Source organism: Crotalus tigris, unplaced genomic scaffold (genome assembly GCF_016545835.1).
Source record: "Crotalus tigris isolate CLP2741 ecotype Arizona unplaced genomic scaffold, ASM1654583v1 scf7180000020145.1122116, whole genome shotgun sequence".
Classification (NCBI taxonomy): Eukaryota; Metazoa; Chordata; class Lepidosauria; order Squamata; family Viperidae; genus Crotalus; species Crotalus tigris.
The window spans coordinates 622,857-632,010 of record NW_024097874.1 but is presented as its reverse complement, the minus strand read 5'-3'; the positions used below and the strand labels follow the sequence as shown (position 1 = coordinate 632,010).

Genomic DNA, 9,154 nt, shown 5'->3' with positions numbered 1-9,154 from the left:
GTGTTATCTTCATTTTAGATGTCAAAAGGGTCTCTGGCTCTTTCCCTCCCTCCCTCCCTCCCTCCCTCTCTCTCCCTCTTTCTCTTTTTCTTTCTTTTTCTCTCTCTTTCCTTTTCCTCTCTCTCTTTCCCTCTCCCTCTTTCTCTCCTTTCCCCCTTTCTTTCTCTCTCTCTCCCTCTCTTTCTTTCCTCCCCTCTCTCCCATCTTCTGCTCACCTGGCAAGCTGGCTTCAAGCTGTTCTCCAACAAGCTCAGGAATAGGCAACTTCAGCTCTTTTATAACTCATGGACTCCCAGAATTTCTGAGTCAGCAGAGCTGGGCTAGCTAGCTCTCTCCTGCCCTTCCTGCTTCCTGCAGAGATGCAGCAAAAGGAGGAGCTCCGCCCAAATAAGCTTTTCAGCTCGTTGGAGAATACTGTGAGTCCACTCTTTTTTACACACACACACGAGAGAGAGAGAGAGAGAGAGCCTCTGTCTCTCTGCAAATGGCAGAGGAGGCTGGGAGCCATAGGGGGAGGCTCAAAGAGCCACATGCGGCTCCGGAGCCGCAGGTTGCCGACTTGTGTTCTATACATTTGCTATTTTCACTTCTTCTTTTCTCATAGGTAAAATACTTATGTTCCAAATATATATGTATGTATGTATGTATGTATGCATGTATGTATGTGTGTGTATATATATATATATATATATATATATATATATATATATATATATATATTCAGATTTCTTTTTGCTGACAAAAAGTTAAATAATTAAGTGGGAGACTAGTATAGCTATTTCGGGCTCATTAGCCCTCATCAGCTAGCCATACTCTTTATGGGATTTGAGCCTAGGTAGCCTACATGCTAGGCAGTTGTATTAACCACCGGGCCACCAGCTCTCTTCCCCTCTTTGTCAGATATATGTAGAACTACCAACTTTGCAATTTATATTGCTCAAAGCTCAGCAGATTACAAATAGTATGTCCTTATTGGGAAACAGCATAAAGTTCAAGTGAAAGCTTTAAATCACTTCTGTGGGGCCTATTTCAGGTTTTATTCTAGCCTTATATGAGAAGGAGGCTACATTTTCATCTCCCACACTATAATAACAACAATGTCAGCAATAACGATGCCTATATTATAGGAGAGCTTTGTTAATTTGTGATTTCAAAAATTCAGGAAGAGTCTGACAGCATTTTTTTCTGATTAATAAAGTGTATTATATGATTATGATTATGACTTATTATTACTATTACTATTGTTATTATTATATACACAGCATTGTAAAATCATAGCTGCCAGTTCTTTAGATGTTGGCTATCATGCATACTGAGTTTATTATTATTTCTCCTGGCACCAGGCTAGAAACCAGGAGACTGTGAGTTCTAGTCTCCCTTAGGCATGAAAGGTAGCTGGGTGACTTTGGATCAGTCCCTCTTTCTCAGCCCAACCCACCTCACAGGGTGGGTTGTTGTGGGGAACATAGAAAGAGTAATTCAAGAGTTCACCACTTTTGAGTTATTTATAAAAATAAATAAGGAGGGATATGAAATAGATAAATAAATGCATTTGAATCTAAGGAGAGAGAGAATGCCTTGGCAAACCAAGTCCATGCACAATTTCTTGCAAAGCCTGGGATCACAACCGGGACTCTTCAGATCTACAGTCAAACGCCATCCATGCTGAGCTACAGAACTTTGGCTACCCAAGAACAAATGGAAAAGGGACACTGCCAGCTCTTTTTCAACAGGACAAGGGGAGTGTTCTTGGCACAGGGAAATGTGCTGTGTTAGGAAGAAAATGCACCACGATTGCAGCTGTCATTGGGTCTGCAGCGTTGTGTCTGGTGCAAAACAACTCTGTGTTACTTGAAAAAGGTAAGTCTCCTTCCTAACACAGAACTTCAAGATAGCCAATGATGGATTAATTAAAAAAAAAAAATCTAGTCCCAAAGGTGCCTTTTTTTTCAAAAAGCAACTGGACTTTCTTGATTTTTTTCCTTTGAAAAGGTTTCACTTTTCATCCAAGAAGCTTCTTCAGTTCTGTTTTCAAAAGGGGGGGGGGAAAACCAAGAAAGTCCAATTCCCTTTTGGGGGGAAAAAGCAACTCTGGAACAACCATGACCTAGATCAGACATGTCAAACACAAGGCCCGGGGGCCAGATGCGGCCCGCAAAGTGGTTTCATATGGTCCACACAGCCATCATGGAAACAGTGAGGGAATGGCCCCCACTGCCTTGGCCTGAGAGGAACAGTGAGGCTTCTCCAGTGGACTATGCCTTGGCACTTGCCCTGGTCCCACCCCCTTCTGCCAGAGACCCTCAGATCTGTCCCACTCCTGCCCAGGCCCCCACAGGCACCCTTGACGTGAACGATGTAGAGCTGGCCACGCCCACCCAGTAGGCCACGCCCACCCTGGCCACACCTACCCGGCCCCCTGAGGGCAACCGCAATGCTGATGTGGCCCTCAGTGAAATTGAGTTTGACACCCCTGACCTAGATGATTGAGAATCTCCATAGACAAAAAGCATTACAAACAAAGCAGAGTCTGGTAGAAGGTGGTTGGGTCAGGACCCTGGAGAGCTCCCACTGCTGGGCTGGATTAAGATCGATGTCAGTTTAAAGGTGAAGTAATTCCCCAGTTCCATCTTTACTGTCTTTAAAGAGCCAATGGCCCCTTTCTCCGATTTGGTGCAAGGTTGCAATTGAAATCCATACATTTGAATGTTGTCAAGGTTGAGAAACACCGCTGTAGAACCTGTTCTAAACAGGAGGTTGGACTAAACGTATCTTTACAAGTACAGTAACAATACATACAGCATATACAAGTCTCCTTTATTTATGGACGATCACTTGACTATGAGCCAGCAATGTGCAGCAGCAGCCAAAAAAGGCAATATAGTCCTGGGTCATATAGACAGAGGCATAGAATCAAGATCACACAAAGGATTAGTACTGCTTTATAAAAACCTAGTAAGACCACACCTGGAACACTGCAACCAGTTTTGGTCACCATACTACAAAAAAGATGTTGAGATCTTGGAAAAAGTTCAGAGAAGAGCAACTAAGATGATCAAAGGCCTGGAGTCTAAAACATATGAAGAACAGCTGCAGGACTTGGGTTTGGCTAGACTAAAGAAAAGAAGAAATAGGGGTGACATGATAGCAGTGTTCCCATATTTGAGGGGCTGCCACAAAGAAGGGGTCAAATTATTCTCCAAACCACCAGAGGGCAGGACAAGAAATAATGGTTGGAAACTGATCAAAGAGAGAAGCAACCTGGAATTAAGGAGAAAGTTCCTAACAGTGAGGACAATTAACCAGAAATGCCTCCAGAAATCGTGGGCGCTCCATCACTGGAGGTTTTTAAGAAGAGACTAGACAGTCACTTGTCTGAAATGGTTTAGGTTCTCCTGCTTGAGCAGGGGGCTGGACTAGAAGACCTCCTAGGTCTCTTCCAGCTCTATTTCTATTATTTCTATTTATTTCTATTTCTATTATTTCTTTCTATTTCTATTCACTACACCAATTTCTATCCTACTGCCTCATTGAGCCCTACATGCTTCGAATAGTACAACAGTACCGTAGCAATAAAAATAGCAATGAAAATGAACATTACGTCCACCATCGCAAAAATGAAAAACTGCAGAAAGCAGCCGTCCCAAAGGCACAATTAAAATATATGGTCTTCATTGCCTTTCTAAAAGCCAGAGAACCCCGTATTATCGATTCCTCCATAAAAGCTGCTGAGCTGGAGCTACCTGATAATAGTGGTGTGTGTGAGGGTCCTGTCAGAAGAACTGTCTTCAGATGGAGAAGAGCGCCATACCCAGCCCCTCATAACAAGCTTTTAGGCTACAGACTTAAGGTTGAGTCAGCTTCCAACCTCACCCTCTTTACCCTGACCAGAACTCTCCTTCTCCTGATCCTCTACATCAGTGTTTCCCAAACTTGACAATTTTAAGGCATGTGGACTTCAACTCCCAGAATTCCACAGCCAGCGTTGCTGGCTGTGGAATTCTGGGAGTTGAAGTCCTCATGCCTTAAAATTGTCAAGTTTGGGAAACACTGCTCTACATCAGTGGTTCTCAACCTTTTTGAACGAATCGCCCCCTTGAGCCACTGAGGAAGTTGTCATCACCCCCTCGCCCAACATAACCCCTCAATCACAACATAGGAAATAATTCTTCAATTTATGCAAACACTTTTTTTGTTTTCTTTAAAATTGTCATCAGGACATATCGATGCAAATAATTTATTTCCAGTCTTTTTCCCATATCTCCCATATTCTGGCCAACGGTGCGCCACTGTATGGGTAGAGGCTGCTGTGCAACGTGCATGAAGATAAGCGATGCGTCTTCACATATGTACGGCGTTCTGTACTGAAGCTAGCTGGAGGAACATTTGAAAACACCATTCAATCCACTAATAGCAAGCGATCTGATGTTTTTGTACGACAGACATAAAGCCATTCGCTGTACGAAAAAGTCTCAAAAGTGTCCCCCAAACTTCTCACTCCATCGCCCCCATATCACCCCCTTTTCGTTCCTTTGCCCCCGCGTCGCCCCTTTTCGTTCCATTGCCCCCCTGAAAAATGAAATCGCCCCCTAGGGGGGCGATATCGCCCAGGTTAAGAACCCCTGCTCTACATCACCACCATCTGAAAATGGAGCCTTGGGAATTAAGCCAAGAATCATCTGATCCTGGCCAAAAGAAATACTTAGGAGCAGTATAGGAGCTGAAGGAAGACATCTTCTGACTTGGCCATGGACTTAGGCCAGGGGTAGGCCCCCTTGGCTCTCTTATGACTTGTGGACTTCAACTCCCAGAATTCCTGAGCCAGCCTGGCTCAGCTTGGAAACCTCTCCCTTTCCCCTCAGCATGGCTGGCTCAGGAATTCTGGGAGTTGAAGTCCACGAGTCATAAAAGAGCCAAGGTGGCCTACCCCTGACTTAGGCCAAGTCAGAGGTTGCTGTGAATTAGGGAACTTGACCAACGGACCTTGGAAAAGTTTCCAGAACAAGGCTGAGCCAGGAAGTCTCATTTCAAACCCTTCTAGGCTCTTAGTTTGACTTGTCTTCTGATTTAACATGCCTGCTGCCCCTTCTGATGCTGTCCTTCCAGTGTGTGCTAAATGTAGACCGGATACAGGTACCAAGAGCAAGAGCACTTAGACTTATATACCGCTTCACAATGCTTTACAACCCTCTCCAAGCTGTATATACAGAATCGGCATATGCCTCCCCCCCAGCAATCTGGGACCTCAATTTACCGATCTCGGAAGGATGGAAGGCGGAGTCCACCGTGAGCCGGGTGAGAACTGAACTGCAGAATTGCTGGCAGCCGGCAGGCAGCAGAAGTAGCCCACAGTACTGCCTTCCAACCACTGCGTCACCACGTCCTTGACTTCCAACCATTCGTTTAGTGACCGTTCAAAGTTAGAATGGCACGGGGAAAAAGTGACTTATGACCAATTTTGAATGACCGTTGAAATATCCTCGTGATCATGTGACCAAAATTCAGATGCTTGGCAACTGGCATGTATTTAGGACGGTTGCAGTGTCCCGCGATCACGCGTTCGCCTTTTGTGCCGAGCAAAGTCAGCGGGGAAACAGATTCACTGAACAACTGCAGTGATTCATTTAACAACGGTGGCAAGGAAAATTGTAAAACAGGGCAAAACTCACTTAACAAAATGCCTGACTTAGCAACAGAAACGTTAGGCTCTATTGCGGTCATAAATCAAGGACTACCTATATACAACCACCATCTTTGGTCCTTCAGGAACTTCAAAGTGATTCTGGCTGGGCGTGTTGCGGAGTGGTGTGTGTGGTGTAAAGGTACAGCCTGGCACTCTCTTTCTGTCACAAGCCGGAACTGAGATGTTTCTGCTCAGCAAGCATCCTCATTATGCTTGCAGCTGACCTTGCAAGTGCAGAAACGGGCTGGCAAATCACATCAGCCTAATCTTCTCCCCTCCAGCTTCTGCTTTCAATCCAGCAGAGTGGCGCAGCGGGAGCGTGCTGGGCCCATAACCCAGAGGTCGATGGATCGAAACCATCCTCTGCTAGGCTAAAGTAAACTTTTTATTTTGTTCCGTGGGGGGGGGGGGAGGAAGTGGCTGTTTGGCTGCTGCTGCTCTCTAGAGGCTTTGTAAATTGATTGATTTATTTTTGGTAAAAATGTGCAGTAACGTACTGGCCAGAAGCCTTGAAGCAGGCACTGTTCCTGAGCTGCTCTCAAAGTACTTCATTTTCTGGGCGAACCTGACAGAGGCACTTTCTGAATCTGGGGTTTTCATCAGACGGACATCATCATCATCATCATCATCATCATCATCATCATCATCATAGACTTCAGAATTCAAACAGACAAGCACCTGCAACATAGCATCCCAGACTTAACAATTGTCGATAAGAAAAACAAAAAAGTCTGGATAGTGGACGTGGCAGTGCCTGGAGATAGCAGAATAGAAGAGAAAGAACTGGAGAAGATAACAAAATACAAAGACCTACAAATAGAAATAGAAAGACTGTGGCAAAAGCAAGCAAGGGTAGTACCAATAGTCATAGGCGCCTTGGGTGCAATCCCAAAACAACTGGAGCACCACTTGAACACCATTGGCATTGACAAATTCGCTATTAGTCAATTGCAAAATGCGGCCTTACTAGGAACTGCTTCCATCCTGCGACGATATCTGTAATACCATCAAACATCCACATCTGCCTATCCCAGGTCCTGGGTAAGGACTCGATAGGTAGACAAAATGCCAAATCCAGTCTGAACATCTGGCTGACTGTGATGATCAATAATAATAATAACTGCATGGAGCCTGCCCATCACAGTCATAAGCCATAAAGCGGGTCTAACAGTCTTTTTTTGTGGCAGTCATTAAATGAACACTGCGGCCGTAAAGCACTCCGCTGTTTGCTATGTGCCAATTTTGCTGAAAACCAGAAGTAAATGCCAGGTGTTGGCAAAACCATCATGAAACACAGTCACATGACTCTAGGAGGGTGCAAACAGCCATAAATGTAGGCTGGTTGCCAAGCACTTGACATGTGGCCACATGACCCTGGAGGTGGGGTGATTGTGGGAACTTCGGAACTGGGTCATAAGTACCCTGGAGAAGTCTGTTGGGACTTTGAATAATCACTAAGCGACCAGTGTAAAGTTGAGGACTACCTGTATTTTGGCCTGGAATATTTTGCTTGCACTGGCCATAGTTTTTGCATGAACATGCAGATGGTCTGCTCTTCACAATCAGGTTGTTGTTGTTAATTGCGAAGTCATGTCCAACCCATCATGACCCCATGGACAACGTTCCTCCAGGCCTTCCTGTCGTCTACCATCTTCTGGAGTCCATTTAAGTTCACGCCTACTGCTTCAGGGACTCCATCCAGCCACCTCCTTCTCTGTCGTCCCCTTCTTCTATTGCCCTCAATCTTTCCCAGCATTAGGCTTTTCTCCAGTGAGTCCTTCCTTCTCATTAGGTGGCCAAAGTACTTGAGTTTCAACCTCAGGATCTGGCCTTCTAAAGAGCAGTCAGGGTTGATCTCTTCCAGGACTGACCGGTTTGATCACCTTGCAATCCAGGGGACTCGCAGGAGTCTTCTCCAGCTCCATAGTTCAAAGGCCTCCATTCTTTGGCGCTCAGCCTTTCTTATGGTCCAACTTTCACAGCCATACATTGCAACTGGGAAAACCATGGCCTTGACATGTCACAACCAGGTAGAGACACTTAAAGCAGGTCACTAACCAAAACAGAAACCCCTTTTGGGGGTTGGGTTGCTAGGCTGCTGAGCTGGACAGGGCTCTTTGAAAAGCCAAACTTTCACTGAACAGGAGTGAATTTTGTGTTACTACTTTCTAAGATGGATGATGCCACTTTAACATGGGTTACAAATAGCTTAGAAGACAGCCAAAGTAGCTCAGCTGGGAGAGCGTTAGACTGAAGATCTAAAGGTCCCTGGTTCAATCCTGGGCTTTGGCAAGCTTGTGACTAGTGCACATTTTTTTATAGTCTCCGACTACTCCTTTTGATAAGTGATCCTCCACGAATGCAAGCTTTAGCCTTAGGGCACTTGTTTTTAAGGTCTGAGATTCTCAAACTGCAGGTTGCAAACCTGGGGTACATTGTAAGCAAATTTAAAGGCGGGATTGCACATTTTGAGAGTTTTGCATCCAAAGACAGAACCCTGTGCCAGACCTCATTCAATTTCTCCCGATGGAGTGGGCATGAGGTTTAATAGTAATTAGTAGAGACTGAAAGGAACTGAATGAGCATTTATATGTTTTGGATGTTTATCAACTTCTGAAATGAAACTGGCTGAAGCCACCTTTGTCATTCTCAGTTGTTCTCAACCTTTTTAATGCCGCGACCCCCAACCGGTCGTAAGTCGAGGACTACTCAACGGTCGTAAGTCAAGGACTACTCAACTGATGCAGCACCGTTTGCAGAATGGGACTTTTGGCGGGCTCAGCAGGGCAGAGACAGCCTGGACAATTCCTATTGGCTTTTGAAAGCCAATAGAATTAGACTCTATTCAAGAGAGTTTATTCTATTAGCCTGGAGAAGGGCCTAAAGTTGGGGAAGACTGAGGGCAATAGAAGAACGGGACGACAGAGAATGAGATGGCTGGATGGAGTCACTGAAGCAGTAGGTGTGAACTCAAATGGATTCCAGAAGATGGTAGAGGACAGGAAGACCTGGAGGAACATTGCAAGGCAGGGGGGGCTGCTACCTGACACCATCAGCCACTGCACACTGCACGAGTGCCATAGGTTCACCATCACTGTACTATGCTATTGATCATGCTATCCAATGAGGGCAATTGGCGGGCTTCGTGACACTTCTTCTCTCTATCTTCCAGCACCTGTGGGAATGACCTTGGTTCCCACGGGATTGTGTTTAGTCTAGCAATCCTTTCAGTTTCTTCCCCATCCCCTTCCTCCCAATTTGTGTGGCAACTGAGAATGACAAAGGTGGCTTCAGCCAGTTTCATTTCAGAAGTTGATGTCCATGGGGTTGCGATGGGTCGGACACTTATCAAAAGGAGTAGTCGGAGACTATAAAAAAATGTGCACTAGTCACAAGCTTGCCAAAGCCCGGGATTGAACCAGGGACCTTTAGATCTTCAGTCTAATGCTCTCCCAGCTGAGCTACTTTGGC

General features: G+C 45.3%; 3 non-coding genes across 3 annotated transcripts; 2 read left to right on the top strand and 1 right to left on the bottom strand.

Annotated features, from left to right (window-relative positions):
* The first annotated feature begins 5,980 nt into the window (after positions 1-5,980).
* On the top strand, positions 5,981-6,052 carry TRNAM-CAU. Its single transcript has one exon. It is a non-coding gene; the product is annotated as a tRNA-Met (tRNA).
* A 1,850-nt stretch (positions 6,053-7,902) lies between these two features.
* On the top strand, positions 7,903-7,975 carry TRNAF-GAA. Its single transcript has one exon. It is a non-coding gene; the product is annotated as a tRNA-Phe (tRNA).
* A 1,106-nt stretch (positions 7,976-9,081) lies between these two features.
* On the bottom strand, positions 9,082-9,154 carry TRNAF-GAA. The gene has a single exon. It is a non-coding gene; the product is annotated as a tRNA-Phe (tRNA).